General features: G+C 39.8%; 1 long non-coding RNA gene across 1 annotated transcript; it reads right to left on the bottom strand.

Moving 5' to 3' along the window:
- Positions 1 to 1,223: 1,223 nt before the first annotated feature.
- On the bottom strand, positions 1,224 to 2,803 carry LOC308178458. Its single transcript, XR_013939777.1, has 3 exons — positions 2,393 to 2,803; positions 1,696 to 1,778; positions 1,224 to 1,474 (listed from the first exon to the last, which is right to left on the bottom strand). It is a non-coding gene; the product is annotated as an uncharacterized lncRNA (long non-coding RNA).
- Positions 2,804 to 18,219: the final 15,416 nt, after the last annotated feature.

The raw sequence follows: 18,219 nt of genomic DNA, 5'->3' as shown, positions 1-18,219 counted from the left end.
CAAAAGGTACCTCAGGCAGAACACGCACATTTGAGTGATCTTGGAAATATACAGTCTATATGAGGATGAGTTATGAAGGTGAACAAATTTAATATATCTGGTTGCCTGGTGGACACCCACAATTTGCAATTTAATCATCCACAAGTCATGGCGTGTTCATAATTGTATTAGACTTTGAAATAAGGCAATACTGGTTATGCTGAGACAAAACAAAACAGCCCACCTTTTCATGTTTATGGTAATTCATCAAGGAAATGGTAGTTATGCACAAGGTGAATTAAAGCATTAGAGCTGCACTGCACGAAGAGAAAATATATTGCAGACAGGTTTTTGAATCTACAACATACAGCAGCGTTTGTATCATTATTGTCCCTTCAGATTTACACAAGGAAAATAACACCTGTACTTCCATTCTATGTGACTAGCAAGGTTTTTTTTTTTTTTCTGTAAGATATTCTTAAGAATAACAACACTTCCAGAGTCAAAAAAAATGAACCTCTACTTAAAAAACAGAGGCACAGGCATTAACCCTGTAATCCCAGACCCTCGCAAAATAAGACTCATCAGAATTGTTGATATACATTAAATATTTTTTTAGAAACACTGAACTAGGTAGGCAAGTTTATTTTCATATTTTCATGGCTCAGACACTCAACTGGAATAAAGCACAAGGATTTTCTTTCAGTAAACATTTAGTTACTTAGAGAAAAGAAACCGATGTCTCCTGGAAATATTGAGGGAGATCATACTACAATAATCCAGGCTAGTGCGCATTTTTTGGAAGTAACAGACCCAGGTCCAAATCTCTGCTTTGAATGAAGAAGACATGTAGACATGATCGGTCATCCTATTTCACATTAAGTAAAACAGTACTAGCAACAGGGACTGAAGGAGACCTTCCCTTCACACTACGGCTGATCACTCTGTGAACAGGATGCTCTGCTGTGAGTTGGGAGACATACGACCCCTCAGGTACAAGAAAGTATTGAAACTCTTGCACATCTCCAGATTTGACCAGAGAGCAGAATACCTTTCGAGCTTTTTGTTTTGTCAAGAAAATCTAGGAAGAAAATCTTATTTTGGGCTGATTTGAGCAAATTCTTTTTCAGTTTTTCAGTGTTACCACAGATTCAAAAGGAAAAAGAAAGCAAACAAACAAAACAAAAACCAGAGCAATACATGAACTCATATAACTCATGTCCATGTACGTTCACGGGGGAGGAAAAAGGGAAGAGAGAAACTGGAAAAGGAGCAAAGGAAGAACCTGCAGGACTGCAAGACATTGGCCTCATCATAAAAAAATTCAAGCAAGGCACTGCGGTCTGGTTTTATTAGTAGAGGAAAGCTCTCTGACCTTCTCAGCTCGCAGTGCCCCCTTCCTGGTGCAGAACCAGGTCCTCACCAGCCCTGAAACCCCTGGGTGACAAAGGCTGGATGGTGCTGAACAACAGGCTGGGTTGCTCTCAGCAAGACACTGGAGGGAAAGAAAAGAGAGATCTCAGTTGATCGAATTCTCTCAGCAGAGGGGGACAGGTTGACACTGGGTCTGAATTTCTGGTTTCTTTTGCAAGAGAGACAGGGGGTTCATACACATAAATGAATCTGAGCAAGGGATATCTAGTAACTACCACTCTTAATGGTGTTTAGAAATATTTTCAAGTATGGATCAGTATGCACTGATCAAAGAAGACAAACCTGTAGCTGTGCAGCTCCTGAAGAGCAAGCAAATCTCCTTTACTTGGAAGCTAGTCAATGTATGGACTACAGTATTTCAGATGCTGCAATAGAAAGAAAAAAAAAAAGACGTGGTTAACACTGCTATTAGCCCTGAAGTCTTCTTGCTCTGAGTATTATCACTGAAAGCTTTAGAAACACCGCTGTATCATAAAGTCGTCTCATTCCTTCCCAAAAGACAATCACATAGCAAGATCTCTAATAATAAAAGAAAAGATTAATTGGAGAGCTGTCTTCAGAGACCAAATGTTCCAGACCTGACAGTTTTATAATGTTAGTAATTAGGGCAACATTATGAGTTATGTTATCAGAGCAAGCACCATGATCAGCAGTTGTTTATATTTCAGGGTCTATTCACGAATACAGTATACAGAAAGTAGAGCACTAAAGACAGAAGAAACAGATGTTGCCAGAATAGAGCTGAGTTCTCAGCTGATTGTCATTCTCTCCGTAACAATGCCTTCAATGAATGCATCTTCATTAAAATAAATTTAATCTTCAGTAAAAGCAAGTAAACTGTTGCCTGTCAATGCAACCCGTAGAAGTAGCAAATAATGCACTTCTGCAGATGGCACATCAAGTCAACTTCTTTTGTAAAGTGAAGATTAAAGGTGAGCATAGCAGTTCAGGGGAAAAAAGTACAACCATTTGCACTAACCTCTGCTCATTTCTTCAGTTGCATATGACCTATATTTCTGCTAATGTTCTTAAGTGCTCGTGATCACTGTTGGGGGAATACTTGTGGCTCCTCCTCTAGGCACATGGCTGGCTACCAATAGCTGGAAAGAAACAAGGGCCTAAATAACCAAAACTGAGGCATCATTTGCCCCCAAACTGGTAATGCTAAAGTCAATGACCATTTGCCAGATAAAACAATAAGCAGGGAATTATTAAGAGGAAAAAAGGAGTCTGCTTGAAAAAAGGTATACAAGAGACATGGAGATCTGCAACAAAGAGAAGAAAGACGAGGGTGCCACATTAGCAGTCAGAGATGAGTTTGATATTTGCCAGCAGCCACTCCAACAGCATCACAACCTTTGCCTGGCCAGAGGATGGGGTGTTGTACCCCATAACAAAGACTTCATGCAAAACAGGGCAAGTCTGTGAAATGGACTAGGAACTTTTGGGGATTAGTTATAGAACAGTACAGCATAGAACAGTAATTTGTAGGTACTTCTCCACATTTTGCGAGTGTCAGGTATTGTGGTTTATAGTATTCTATATAGTACCAAGCAGGTATTACTGCTTGGGTTTGAGTGCACAGTTCAGTGACTGCCTGTTAATTACATGTCATTAATAAATCAATAAATTGTTTTGATCATGATTGATTTAAAGAATTTGAACTGGTTTTTCTCTGACAGTTTTTCATTAGATCTCAGTGTCACTTACTTAGCTTTCTTTTTTCTTATGTCTGCACTTGTTTGAGACCTTAAGTGGTACCATATGCTCAGAAAGTAATTTCAGCTGAATTTAAACCTGATTTGAAATCAATTCTGCTTTTAGCTTTGTCAAATGAAAACTTGATAAACATCTAAAGGATGACAGATAATAACACATGGGATGTTTATCAGAAACAAAATTATAAATGGTAACACAGTTTGTCTCCCAACTCAAAAGCAGTGTCTTATGTCTGATCGCACATCAGACACAAAATCCTGCAAGCACATGCAGTGCTTTCCTACAGCAAGAGTAAGCACACGATCACAGATGAAAAGTAACAGTAAAAGTAAAGTTAACGAATGCAGTGTGTCCAACCTTCATGCCCCTGCAGCGAGGGGCAGTGGTACTTCCATAGAGGCACTAAGAAATTACCATTCCCTCTGTAGCTGCTTAGTGCATATGGTGGGAAAGGCAAGAAGCTGAACTTTCCTTTAACTTTGTCATTGCTCTCTCTCTAAAATCTCGTTATGTATCTGCTTTTACTCCTGATGTCCTATTGGCTTGATGGATTTTTATCTATTTACACTTCCGATAAAATGTAAGAATCAAGAATCTAGAATGCAAGATTAGTATTTTAAAGAGAACATCCCCAAGCCTCTTGAAAATTATGTTTTATATCTGATTCTCTTATTTCCATGACATAAAACAATGGTGAGAAATTACATTCAGAATGCTTCAACAGTAACACAGTAGTCTCATACAGAAGAGTGCAAAACATTTTTACTACATTCTCACTTCCTGTGGGTGAAGAAACAGTTCCTAATATCACAGACAGTATCAAATATGTAGTTTTCTATTCAGAATATCAGCTTTGGCCTCATTATTTCTCATATCTCAAAATATAACTGAAGAGTTATACGGGTAAAACCAAAAACCACAAAAAGAATCCCTTATGGGAAAAACACAACTACCTGAAAAGTAGCTAGTTTAAGTTGTTTTGGCAATTAACGCTCCAAAATGAAAACAGTATTGAACTTAGAAGTGAACTTTACACTTGATGAAAACTCCAGAGACAACTAAAACAACGCAAGTTTCGGTTATTAAAAGTTGTTCATTCTTGTAGAATATTCTAGTCAAAATGATGATATAAACTCCTTGGGAAAATACATCTTTAATGAAGAAATTCTATGAAAACTACATTTTAAATCATCCTTCTGATATATGAATCTTTCTTTATGATCTTACGAACATCCTCAGGAAGACACCGGGGAAATAAAAGGATATGATTTGTGTTGCAGGAGTGAAATGGGAGCCAGCAGCTTCATGCTGAGCAGACAGGAGATACAGAAATAGTTTGTAAACACATGCATCGACAGTTTGGGTAAAGAGACAACGTTCAGCTTAAAGACAAGACTGGAATAGTTATTTCAGACAAAAATCTGGATTAATTAAAACTTTTACTGACAACTTATATGGAAAAAAGCCATGACTACATTTTGAACTTCTGTTGTTCCCTGGGCTGTCCCACAGACATGAGTACAATGGTATGAGTTCATGTGAACATGCACACCACGAATTGCATGTGTTGGTGGTACATACAGTGCTAAACAGGTCGGAAAGCACTGCACCAGCTTGCGCTGGGATACTTTGTGTCAGGCAGCACACAGCTTCCAAATGGCAGCAAACAACAAGCTTTCCCTTAACAGCATGGGGAAAAGGAGCAGCGCTGGCACTGCACAATCTTACCTTACTCACATCAGTGCAGCTGGGACTACTGCTCATGCGGGTCCCTGCCCACAACTGCTGCTCACTCTGAACCACATGGAGCTAGAGGCTAATATCCACGTGTCTACAACATGATCAGCTTCCTGTTAGCCCACTGTATGAGCTTGGAACACAGAATATCTTGAACTGGATGAAAAGGTATGGGTTTGGGTAGGGCAGACTTCATCTCAGCTTTCCGCCTGATGAGAACATCTAAAGTCTATAACAACTTACATGTTCTTGTGGTAACTTCTAAGAAATGTTAACGGTCTGGTCTATGTCTACTGTAAGAGACTGATCTTTGACTAAAGCCACTGAGGAGGATACCCAAGTAGATAAATTTTTTCTTCTTTTTTAATATTATCGATGTAAATTTTCTTTGCAAAATAGTGTAAAGTGACTTTGGTTCCTGAGCACCAGATCCTAAAAAGCTGATTCAATCCTTGCAATACAGATGGAAAAATATAAAGGTAATATGCATCATACCAACAAGCCAAGAAATACAGCCATTTTTCGTAACTGAACTAAATGTTTAAAATAATTTAAACAAAGAAAAGTAAATAAAGTAGCAATGATTTATCTCAAAGGAATATTGCTGTAACCGCAGGTTAATTACAAGCACCAGCATTTATTAGCATGCAGAGGAGCTAGATCTGGTTTACTTCCAAAGCAACTCAAAGTATAATAAGACAAGGAAATGGTACACATGATAATAAATCATACACACAATTCTCTGTTTGTTTCAGTAAACATCTTTACTCTGGAGGCACTGCATGCAGAGCTTCTTCCTGACAATAAAAGAACTCTGTGTAACTTACAGTTCCAGGGATGCATTGTGCCCCCAGAACTCATTCAGCTGAAAAAGTAGAAAGAATTTCAGTTTACAGAAGTTTTCTCAAAATGATTACAGAACATGTCATATAACAATCTCCAAAACAAACTGCTATTTTCCTTTTATGTTCCCCTTGACATTTTTAGTCCTTTAGCTGTTTCTAAGTTTCGATTTTCACAAGAGTGGCAATGTTTTCTCTGATAAATAACAGAAGTTTTAAAAAAATCGCAGGCATCTGTGAACATATTAAAGGCCAATGTCATTAATTACTTTGTGCTTATATGTATAGAAGAAAAATGAAATAACGGAAGAAAACAATTTGAGGTGTTTTAAACATATTGCTTCTTATGTAAGAGATAACTAACAAACTCATTTTTACCTCTGTGCTGGCTCTGGCTGGGATGGAGTTGACTTTCCCTGCAGCAGCCCACACAGTGCGGTGCTCTGCACTTGTAGCTAGAGCAGCACTGGTATCACACCAGTGTTGTGTCTGCTGCTGAGCAATGCTGGCACCGCATCACGACTCCCTCCAAGCCCCCAAGAGCCAGCAGGCTGGGGGTGGGCAAGTGATGGGGAGGGGACATCACCAGGGCAGATGACCTAAACCGACCAAAGGGATGTTCCATGCCATGTGGGGTCACACTCAGCAATAAAAAGTGGAAAAGGAGAAGGAGGGGGGGGGGGCTCTCATCATGGAAGCGTCGGTCCTACTGAACAACCGTTACACGTATTGAGGCCCTGCCTCCCAGGACGTCGCCGAACATGGCTCATTGATGGGAAGCAGAAAGTAATTGCTTTTTTTTTTTTCTCTCTCTGTGCTTCTGCACGGCCTTTGCTTTTTTTTTCTTTTCCTTTTTTTTCCCCCTCTCCCTTTTCCCTTTAATTATATCATCCTTATCTCAAACCTTGAGCTGTTTTTGTCATGTTTTCTCATGCTTCCTATTTGAGGAGGGGGAGTGAGAGAGAGGCCGTGGTGGAACTCAGCTGCCTTGTATTCTCAAGGCTTCCTCGACCCCATGGATGGGGTTTCCGTGGCGAGGTTTAGGTAGCGGGCTGGGGGGATGCAGAGGCAGGCTCTGTCAGAAGAGACCGGGGGCTGCCTCTTCTCACGGCAAGCCCCCATCAGCTGCCTGGGCCTCCTACTGCAGACCCCTGAGCCCGAGGCCTCAGCTGTCGTGTGATGGGCTGGTGCAACAGCCCCGAGGCAGCCGGGCTCTCTCCGCTCCTCTCCCTGAGGGCGGCGTGCAGCAGAGATGCCCCCTGCGCAGTCTCCAGGACTGCATGGGGGTGCAGTGAGGGACGGGGAAGGAGGACTCAAACACCACTTCAAAGTTCACTGTTCTTTATTGGCGGCCGGGAGACGAACGCAGGCCGGCTGCGCTACGCCGTCTCCACTTCTTCCACCTGCGGGACACCCATCTTGGCGGCTCCGGCGTCTGCCTGCTGTCGGGGTGCTGAGCCATGGGCAAGGAGCTGGGCCCAGCCTGAGGCTCCGTGTCATGCCAGGGCCTCCAGGAACGGCGTGAGCGGTGATTCCTTGCACGCTTCCCAGGCCTGGCATCGTAGTGAGGCCTTGCCAGCCTTTCTGGAGGTGGCCCCACCTGCCTTACCTGGATCTCACCTTCTGGAGAGTCCACGCCCATGGTCAGGACATCATCCTCTGTGGGTGGCACCTGCACAGGCTGCACCCGCTGTTTCAGCCAGTCCCTGTTTGTGGCCTGGCTGTTGTCCTTCGAGGATGGCACGTTGCCTGTCCTCCCCCGTTTTTTCTCAGGGTCCCTGTGTGTGGGTTGGACATGGTCTTGCCTGTCAGGTACCACTGTGATGGTCCTCACCCATTTTTTTGATGGATCCCATTTTGTGGGCTGGACGTTGTCTTGCGCTAGTGGCACTGTGATGGTCATCACTGTTTTTCTTTTAGGGTCCCCATTTACGACCTGGATGTTTTGCTCTGATGGTGGCACCTTGCTGGTGTGCACCCATTTTTGTGGTTGGCTGCTGTTCCTGGGCTGGCCATGTTCTCCTGCAGGTGGCACGGTGGTCTGCAGCCTTTCATTTGGCCGGCTGCCGTGCCTTGGCTGTCTCAGGGACTGGGGGTTGTCTTCCGCAGGCGTCCCCTTGACAGCTCGCACCCATTGAGTTGGTGGGCCCCCGTGCCTTCTGTGGAAGTTGTCTTCCAGAGCCGGTACCCTGCTGGTCTGCCCCCATTCTTTGGGTGGGTACCTGCTCGCGGGCCACGTGTTCTCTTGCGCAGGAGGCACCTTGATGTTCCGCAGCCACTTGTTGGGTCGGCCTCCATGCCTTGGATGGAAGTTGTTCCTCTTGGGGCGCACCTGATGGTTTCGCGCCCATTTATTCAGTGTGCTCCCCTCCACCGCTGGGTGTTCATCCATCCTTGGACGTTTAGCGGGGGGTTGCCACTGGAGGTCCTCCCTGTCTTGGCTGCACTTTCTCTTCCTCCCCAGCTGCATGCCTTCCTCCATTCTGGGACGTTTAGCAGGGGGTTGCCATCGGAGGTCCTTCCTTTCTACGCTGTGTCGCCTCTTGTTTGCGTGACGCACAACTCCTCTCATCCTTCAGGCTGAGCAGGACAGCACCCAAAGGCTGGCGAGCCCTGCCTGAAGATTCCCGGCACCTGGGCTGCTCCAACTCTCCTCGGCGCTCCAGGAGCGAGTGGTGGCCAGCCGCAGGGCTGCCCTTTTTATGGGGCCGGGGAAATGGGCACCAAGGGCAACGGTGACATCAGGAGGCCGCTGTGGTGGCAGCCCAGGCACCATCACAGTGGCCTTCTGTGCTGGCTCTGGCTGGGATGGAGTTAACTTTCCCTGCAGCAGCCCACACAGTGCGGTGCTCTGCACTTGTAGCTAGAGCAGCACTGGTATCACACCAGTGTTGTGTCTGCTGCTGAGCAATGCTGGCACCGCATCACGACTCCCTCCAAGCCCCCAAGAGCCAGCAGCCTGGGGGTGGGCAAGTGATGGGGAGGGGACATCACCAGGGCAGATGACCTAAACTGACCAAAGGGATGTTCCATGCCATGTGGGATCACACTCAGCAATAAAAAGTGGAAAAGGAGAAGGAGGGGATGGAGGCTCTCATGAAAACTTCTGTCCTCCCAAACAAGCGTCTCTCACATTGCATTGAGGCCCTGCTTCGTAGGATGTGGCCGAACATCATTCATTGATGGGAAGTAGGCAGTAACTACAAGGTTAAAATATAAATGATTATCCTCAAACATGCAAATCACTCACACAAATATATTGCAATGCCAGAAGTATAACAATGTGTAGAAATTGAATTGTCTTTGCATAAAGATTATGGCACGTGTGTCAACAGAATGAGCACATTAATACCTTGAATATTTCCCTTTGTGTTTTCTAGTCACAGAAAGCTATTTTGCCTTTCCTCACTTTTGTGGAGGTTATTTACCCTTTCCTGTAATCGTAAAACTTCTCAGTATGTGCAGTGAATTCCTCTCTTACGATTATTTTTAACTAGTTTTTCATGTCCTGTTGAATCTAACTGCCTAATAGCTTCAACTGCACTTTTTGAACTTCCTTTCCTTATAAATACTGACACTTTTTATTAATAGGATTTCCTATTTGATATGCCCTGAGTTGCAATGCCAGAAGGATTACTTCAATTGTTGAAATTTATTTCTAAGTCTTTGTGGATTTGATCACGTAACTGAAGAGGCTTTACTCAGGATTCAAAAAGGACATGCCACACAGAAAGTTTAGAAAAACAGCAGTTGCAGGGCAGGTTGATTATGCTTTAGGTTTTTGGACTATAGGTCTAAGTGCCATGGTTTCTAATATCACAGTTTCATATATTTCTATTTAATTAGATATTCTAAGGGTCAAGGTCAAGCCATTCCTAGGTCTCTAAATCTCAAAGTAAGAATGCGGATGAATGACGAAACAGTTTATCAGATTTATCATGTTGCTGGCACCTATGCCACCAGGTAATCAGATCCTCTGTCGTGAATATTTTTGATTTTGGAGGAGGACTTTGCTCCTTTTGCAATAGGCACAGGAGGGGAAAAAAAAAATGAGCATCAGGAGTGGAGGTCCCTCAAATACAAGAAGGAAAAGCATGAGGAACATATGATGCATGAAGAATAAATGATGCAGACATTCAGTAGCTGACAGGAAAAAAATTCAGACAGCCGACACCATCAGAAAGTCCAAGGGAACTGAGTGTTCAAGTCTTTTAGAAAAGTTCATTTATAAGCCAATACATACTAATGTCTCTCTAAGAACGTACTTGTGTGTTGTCAGCAGGTAGTCAAAAAGCTGCCAAAAAGTCTCACCACATCGAAAGTTTATTTAAGGACAGGCCTTGTGTTTCAGGCAAGCTCACATCACTTGAACTCCCTGCACTGTCACGTCAGCTGCAGCTTTTGTGTAGAAAATAAGATTTTACGCTAAACAGCTTTTCATGTAAAAAGCTAATTTGTGTAGATACTTTTCAACAAAACTTTATCAGACCTAAGATGTGAATCTGATGTCTTCAACATCAGATCTGCTTATGCTCTTTAAATTTGGTGCTTAAATACACGCATCTTATCTTGCACAAGATTCACAAAGTTCATTTCCAGTCTTAAAGGTCCCAATGTGGCCTGTATTGAACATAGCATGCAGAACATTTTATGTTCCGTTTAATCTGTGTTCACTAAAACTGTGTCTCACACTTTATTACTGTGAGAAGAATCCTTGTAAATCACATCACATCAGGACTTATATATAACCAATACAAAAGTAAATGAATCTTCAACGTATATGAATATCTTAATTAGATAAACTAATGCTAATCAATGGAATGAAATCAACTGTGATGAATAACAAGTTGATTCTTAACCATGCCGATTCTAAAAGATATACCAAAATCCTCTCAAAAATCTGCTCGTAAATGCAAGATGTCAAAAGGCATTGATACCACAATCAACATGGGATTCACACACAGGATGCTGCACATATTGAATATGTGATTAGTTCTTCTTTGACTGCAGCTACTAGTTCTCCCATTTTCTCCCCAGTATTTTCTATATTCAGATGATCACCAAAGTTTGCTATTTGTTTTAGTAAGAGCAATGAATAAATTATGTCAGCTCACATAAATCTATGAGGAATTATTTTCTCCCTGGATATGCACACATATCAAAAGCTCAACCTCATCCCTCACCTTCCCACAAAGTATCAGCATCTTCACTAAAACACTGTCACTGAGCTATCCAGGGTAACCCTGGTTACTCAGGTGAATAAGACATGACTGTTTTTAATAAAAGACATTAACTTTTTTAGACCAATTTCCCTATCTAAAACTGTTTATTGATAATTCCATCTTTATTTCCAATAATTATGTTTCTACTATAAGTTATATTCCTATTAGCTGGGAGAAAGAATTCACATCCTCCGCTGTTGTCTCCCCTTCAAATTGTAACTAGGATCTACACAACCAGCAATACTGCACAATGTTACATTACACTGTAGTTATGCAACAGTCTTTCCCTCTGTGAAGTTCTCTTACGATCAACTAGCATGTCTACATTATTGTCTGCAGACAACACACTTCTTAAATTATTTATTTCTTGAGTTATAACTGGGATTATACACACACAAACATGTAGGACACTCTGGGGCACCAAGTCATTTGCTACCTTTTAAATCACTGTAATATATTCATCTGTTTTCATTATATATACAATATTTATAGACATATTTGCAAGCTTCGGTTTTAAAATCATATATTTTGTAAGAAATGGAAACCCAGTGATTAATATACAATAAACCATTAATTACTTTTAAAGGCTATTAAATCTGCAGGGTGTTTCTTCAAGGATGGCTGCCCATACCTGACAATTTCAAATTTCTCTGAATATGCCTATCCATTAAGTGAAAAAAATGTCAAACCAGCTATCTCTCACTTAATGCATCATTCTGTAAGACAAGTTTTCCCTATCCCATGTGATGTCTCTTGATAAAGGTAGTAATATTTACAAACAGCAATCAGACACCCATTTTTTCAAAAGGAGTTTATGAGCCTACTTGGCAAAACTGAAGTTTAATTTCACATTTATTTATTTTTTTTGCAGTTACGATAACCAGTTGTGGTATTTCTTAAAACCAATAATGGATCAATCATTCTTCTACTTTATGATAATTCAACATATTAAGCCCAGAAGGAAACGATCTCAATGAATAATATGTCAAAATAATGCAATGCACTTTAGCTTATATTCTGCTGATGGATTTTAAACCAGTCTTTAGGAAATGGTAATGTTCTTTTGAAGATGAATCTACTCATAACTGACACACTATGACAAACAATTTATTTTCAAAGTAGCAATTTATGAGAACCAGGTGAAACATGATAAAAAACTTAATGAAAGTTTGAAAACATTACAGGACTGAAGGCAGTGCATCAATATCTGAATCCCCAATCAAGAAAGTACCATCCTCAATGTTTTTTTTAGAGCTCTGCCTCTCAGAGCTATAATGTTAAGTTATCCAGGTCATGAAGCTCCAATCTTCCCAGTCTGTTTTCCCCTCGGTGTGAGATTATGAAATCCATTTATCTTAACCCAATAGAACGCTCTTATCTGCAGATACAACACATGCTGCTATCAAAGAAGCAAACAGCATTGGAAAGCCTTCTGATATATTTATTAACTGCTTAGTGTTATTTTATTAGAGTAATATAAACTCATATGTAATATATTATTAATTATTAATTAATTATATTAATTATATTATTAATTATATTATCAATATAATAATATAAACTCATGCACAAACTCCTTGAAGCAATGGGACGGAAATCTGAGAAGACTTGCTACTGCAAGTGGTGCTATTGCAACGCCCCTATCTCAAACTGACAGTGAACTTTTCATTAATATTACACTCTTAAGTAAAAGTAGGTATGCTGCTTCCTGCCTCTCAAGCTTCATTTAGTTGCACAACAAGAACAAATAAAGTTCAACTGGTAACAAGTAGGTAGAATAAACAGAGAACAAGGAACATGCATAAGCACCATGATATGAAGCAAATGATGACATTTTATTGAGTAATCTAAGCAACTTTTTCCAAAGTAATTACCAAGCAGAATGAAATAGCTGAATTCAATGAACACATGTATACCTATACACAATACATCTACCCTACTGAGAACTACTGCTAGCTTCCAAGAATCAAATTTTTAAAACCCAGAGGACCAAAATTGTTCAGACATGTGGCTGTCAGTTATGTTTTTGTGAAAAATGCAGTCTTTCCCAGAATCTAGTATCAGTTTCATGTCATTTTTTACTCTCAATTTTTATTGTCACTTTTTCAATTTAGCAGCTAACACAAACAAACCCCCCTGAATTTCATATTCTGGTTCCATTTAATTAATGGCAGACTAAAACTGAGTTACTTTAGACTTTATTTTTGAGGATCTTTATATATAGTCTTAATATTTATTTGCACAGCTTTAGCCTAAAATGCCTTTGTCCTACCACCTGTGGACCCCAATCACTGTTTACTAACATTCCAAAGGAAAAGACAAAAGATAGAAGATATAAAGACCAGACCTGAGAAAGAAACAAATGCTAACAACAGTATTTGCAGTCTCTGTTGTCAATATTTTGAGAGGCTATCTCAGCATAGGAGAGGAATGCTGAAAAAATAATCCGATGGCTTTGCAGATGTAAACTGTCAGAATTTCAGTACTGACTTACTGAATGAGAGGTGATGGGCAAGACCATGCCCACCTATCAGTATTAAAAGTCATTGATGCAGATTGCTGGACAAGAGTCCAGAACAGGATAGATGGGAAGTTCAAGGAGAAGGGTTACTTTTTTTCCCCGTCACTTTGTCGCTTCTTCACCTCTCTCTCAAGGTTCTTTGGATGAGAAATAAAAGACAGAGGTAGAGAAAAAAGACAGGAAAAGAGTAAGCCTGAGGATGAGAAGAAATTACAAAGGCAAATCCATTGGACTAGATGACTTTTAAGGGTCCTTTCCAACCCAAATCATTCTATGACTCTACAAACTTTCTGCAGATTAACACCAGTAGATCTATATTCCTACATTTTTCTATGTTGCCACAGTTATCTGCTTTCTGTGAAGCTATTTGAACTGGATTCTTTTTTAAAAAAAAAAACTCTCAACCAGGAAAATACATATTCTGTTGCATCCTATAATTCCATTCTTCACAGTAGCTTCACAGTATCAATGTAAAAGGGCAGATGATTCAAATGCCCTGGACAATGTCAGGGATAACACATTATCAAAAGGATCTATAATCAAAATGAACTACTCTGTTATATTTTAGAGCTATGTGGACAGTGATGAGCACTTACCAGTTGAAATGGCTCAGCAATGTTTTTTTTAATTCTTGGACCCGTAATAGAAGCCAATAATGCACATGCAATGGTAAGGTTTTTAATGCATGCAAATTTGCAAAGCACAATGCATTTAATAATCCCTCATCTAAGTAAGCTGTAAAGAAGCCAGCAGGAGAAATAATTAATTTACATTAATAGCTGTCAGTGTGGTTTACTGCGGTGCCTGAGTCAAAAAAAAAAAAAAATTAACCTGAAGAGCTAGAAGTAATAGTTCACTCTGCAACAACTATTTGCATTTTGATTCTCTAAAAAACCTATAAGTGCATAATTAGATGTTAAACACCTGGTTCATTTAATAGAGAGTAAGGTTTGCCAACAGCAAACTATAGCAACACAGCAATTTGCCAAAAATTAACAAAACCAGCTTTTCATAGGCATTCAGTTTACAACTGGGGAATCATTTCAGAGAAAGTCCTCATTTATCCATCAGTTGCCATCATGGAAGATATTCCCATATAGAGCCTTTCGAAGTAAAAATAGTGATGGAAAAATTGTATCACAGTAATCAACATTAAACTGAATATAGTATTGCTAAGTGGCGTTAGCCTCATGAACTTCATACTGTTCTAAAATCACTTCGAAAAATACAATAATATGAAGAAATCTTGCATGAAAACATGGTTAAGATCTACAACAGCTATTACCTTTGAGTTTCAACTCTTCAATCTCTAAGTTTTATTTTATTCACATTTAGTTTCACCCCAACATTTTTTCTGCTTTGTCTAGTTAAGCCATTGGAGATCTTTCTGTACACTGAAGCTGTTCTAATATAGCCATTTATATGTCAGCTTCTAGCTCTGTTATGAAGAGAGTGACTGAGAAGGAGCGGCGGCGAAGAAGTGCTACAGACTGACCACAACCCCCATTCCCCCATTCCCCTGCGCTGCTGGGGGGAGGAGGTGGAAGAGGGCGGATGAGGGGGGCAGGTGTTTTTGGTTGCTTTCCTTTGTTTCTCACTTCTCTAGCTTGTTAGTAATAATTTTTTTACCTCCCTCCTCTGAGTCTGTTTTGTCTGTCACGATACTTGTTGAGCGATCTCCCCGTCCTTATCTCAACCCTTGAGCCCCCTGCATCATATTTTCTTCCCCTTTCCCTTTGAGGAGGCGGAGTGAGAGAGCGGCTGAGGTGGAGCTCGGCCGCCCACTCGAGTAAAACCACCACAATTACATGACTTGCTTGGAATCTTCCTTGCAACCTACCTTCCCCAAAACGTTGATGTTCAAAACCCCCAAGCTTTGGTCAATCAAGCAATCAGTTGCAAGCATTTCTAAAGTATAACTTTACCTTTGGCCAGTACATAATTGAACATCAGTTCGTATTCATGGTTAAATAATCACGAGCAGCAACACTCCTAAACACAAGTGTATATCTTGTCTAGTAAGCAATTGAGCAATGTTGTATTTGTGAGAAATAAAATTGTGTTTCTGCAGTGGAAAATTCCACTAACCTTACATATTAAAAAGTGATTGTGCAGGCGTAACAGTGAGGAGTATGTTAAGCAGATAAGGGGAAGGTCCCACTGTCCCAAAATAAGGAGGATCGCTAAGAAAAACAAGACAAGAAGTGCAAAATTAGTAAAAACAAAAAATCATGGACCCTCTAGTCACAAGAGAAGAAGGGAAAAAAAAAAAAGGAAAAAGAGAAATTAACGGTTGGTCAAATAAAATTGTACATACATGGTACAGTAATAAGCATTGAGTAGTTTGTGAACCTGCAGTACTCAGCCAACGAGGAAACAGGAGGAATCAAGTGTCAGGTAATACGCAATATAAGGTTATGATAGACTTCTGCTGTGTGTTCCTGCTTGCAGGATGCCCGCCACTGCAATAGCAAATAAAAATGCTACTTCACTGAGATCCTTGCCTGAGCCTGTTATTGGCTACAGAGTGTTTCTCACATATTGAAATACCAAATAGTGAAATCAAAAGAAAGCTTAAATATATTTTCTAGAGAAGTGATAAACTGTTCTTATAATCTTAAAAGAAGTTTGGCATGTCTGAAATGGGATCTTTATATGACACTTCACAGATGTACCATTCAGGTGACCTTTTTAAATAAAGTGACTATATTCTCTCTAGTGTTTCAATTGAAATTGTAATTATTGAAAAATACATTTTTGATAATTTGGTATTGGATTTAAACCATCATCAAAACAAGACAGCATTTAATAAAACTATTTTTCCCCAAAGATATATTGGTTTTTTTCAATGGAAATATTTTTCACCAGTATTATTTGTCTGAAATGCTCTTTCAAATCAACATTTCAAAGTTAAATTAAAATAATCACTCATAATTTAAAAGAGATTAAAAAACATTCTGCAAGAAATCTGCATTTGTAACCAGGACATATATTTTCTTCTGACAAGTGATAATTGCAATAAAGCAGAATGCATCCATAGATAAAAGTTGCACAGAAGCCATCTTAAATAATTTTGTTTATCACATTGCCTAATTTTGAGCCATGTTAGTGGGGATTTACCTTAGAAATTCTCAACATTTTAATATTAATAGAATAACATGAATCAAGATACGACTCAGTGTAACTATATGCTGCATTTAGTACAGATAACACAGTTTTAAGCACCATGAGAACACGTTTCCTAATTTTCATTCTCCATATGGTAGGGTTTGTTTTGCTTTTCCACCATCCAATGCTATATAGAATGCTATATAGAAGTCATTGTAGGAGACACTATTTTCAGAATGCGAATATTTGGTATCATCTGCTGAACAACCTTGGTAGTCAGTGAGATAAATGGGTACATTTAGTAGTTTCTTTTCTAAGGAAAACAATATGCTTACAAACTTGGTTGTGTTATGCTTACAACGATGTTGTGAAGCGTCCACACTAGAAGAAAAAGTAATGGTTTGTAAACGTTTCCTGGCTTGTCTTTCACTTCCTTCATCTCATGTAGAGAACAATGAGGTGAGGAAACTGGTATCAGGAATCCTAACAGTCTTTCCAAATTGGGATGAATGTAACTGTATGGGATGATATGGAGTTGTAGCACGCCTTTTTGCTTACATAGTAAGAATCATCTGAACAGCTGCAATCAGATATATACACGCATGCACACCCAAAGAAATATAGAGATTTTTTTTAACATAGGGATTTAATTTATTATACTCCCCTTCTCTTGCAACCAGAGTGCTAGTATGCTTTTCCTGTTCCTGAAGTTTTGACCAGGAGAAAGGATGTTCAAGGGACAATGAACCAAGCTAATTAATGACCTCGGGGAAAGACAAACTAAATCATTCTGGGCAGAGGAGTTTCCATTCAGTCATGTTTTCTCATCTATTCTTATAACGTGGGGCTTCTTTTTCACTCCCCATGTGTTTTGGGGGGTTTTGATTTCATTAAGAGTCTGTCACCCCTCCATCTTCCAGACACCTACCACTGCACACGACCTTTTGCAGAAAGGAAGGAGAGCAATTCTCATACATCACCATGCTGCATCTCACAGTGCAGAAAGATCTCATTAGCTGTTCCACACCAGTTTATAAACTCTGATTATTCAAACAATGATGTGAGTGGAGCTCCACAAATATGAGAGATCATGTTACAGAGCGTATACTCATTGTTTCATTTTATTGTAGTATTCATCTAATTCGCTTTTGTTTTGTTGTGCTGCTTTTTTTTTCTTTTACTTTCCCAAACTAGTGCTTCGTGTGCTTTATCTTATATGATACTACCATATCACTTCGAGTCGAATATCACATATATGCTAAGCTACAGAATCTACAGATTCTTTCAAAAAACAAAGGCCTAAGAAATATGAGAAAAGTGATCAATTTTTTTGTACTGAAACTTATGCTTTTTTTTTTCTTTTTCCCCTGAAAGAAACATACCACATTCAAGTAACTAGTAATTTTAAGGATTACTATTGCATTCATACAATACTTACGTGGATTAATTGATAAACATTTATTTTAGGCCTTCCAATATGGAGCAATATATCATATATCAAAACTGCAGTTTGTAGTAAACTACAGATTTTGATACAGGATCTACAAGAACACATTTCCTTCTAACTTTTTATTGCCAAAAGTTAGTGGCTGGTAATGTTTATAAGCATCCAGATGGTTCAGGGTAAAAATTTCTTCCACATTTGAGTGGCTAAGAC

The sequence above is a fragment of the Anser brachyrhynchus genome (genome assembly GCF_964034855.1).
Source record: "Anser brachyrhynchus genome assembly, chromosome: 15".
In the NCBI taxonomy this organism is placed as follows: domain Eukaryota; kingdom Metazoa; phylum Chordata; class Aves; order Anseriformes; family Anatidae; genus Anser; species Anser brachyrhynchus.
This window is presented reverse-complemented; position numbering and strand designations above follow the sequence as displayed.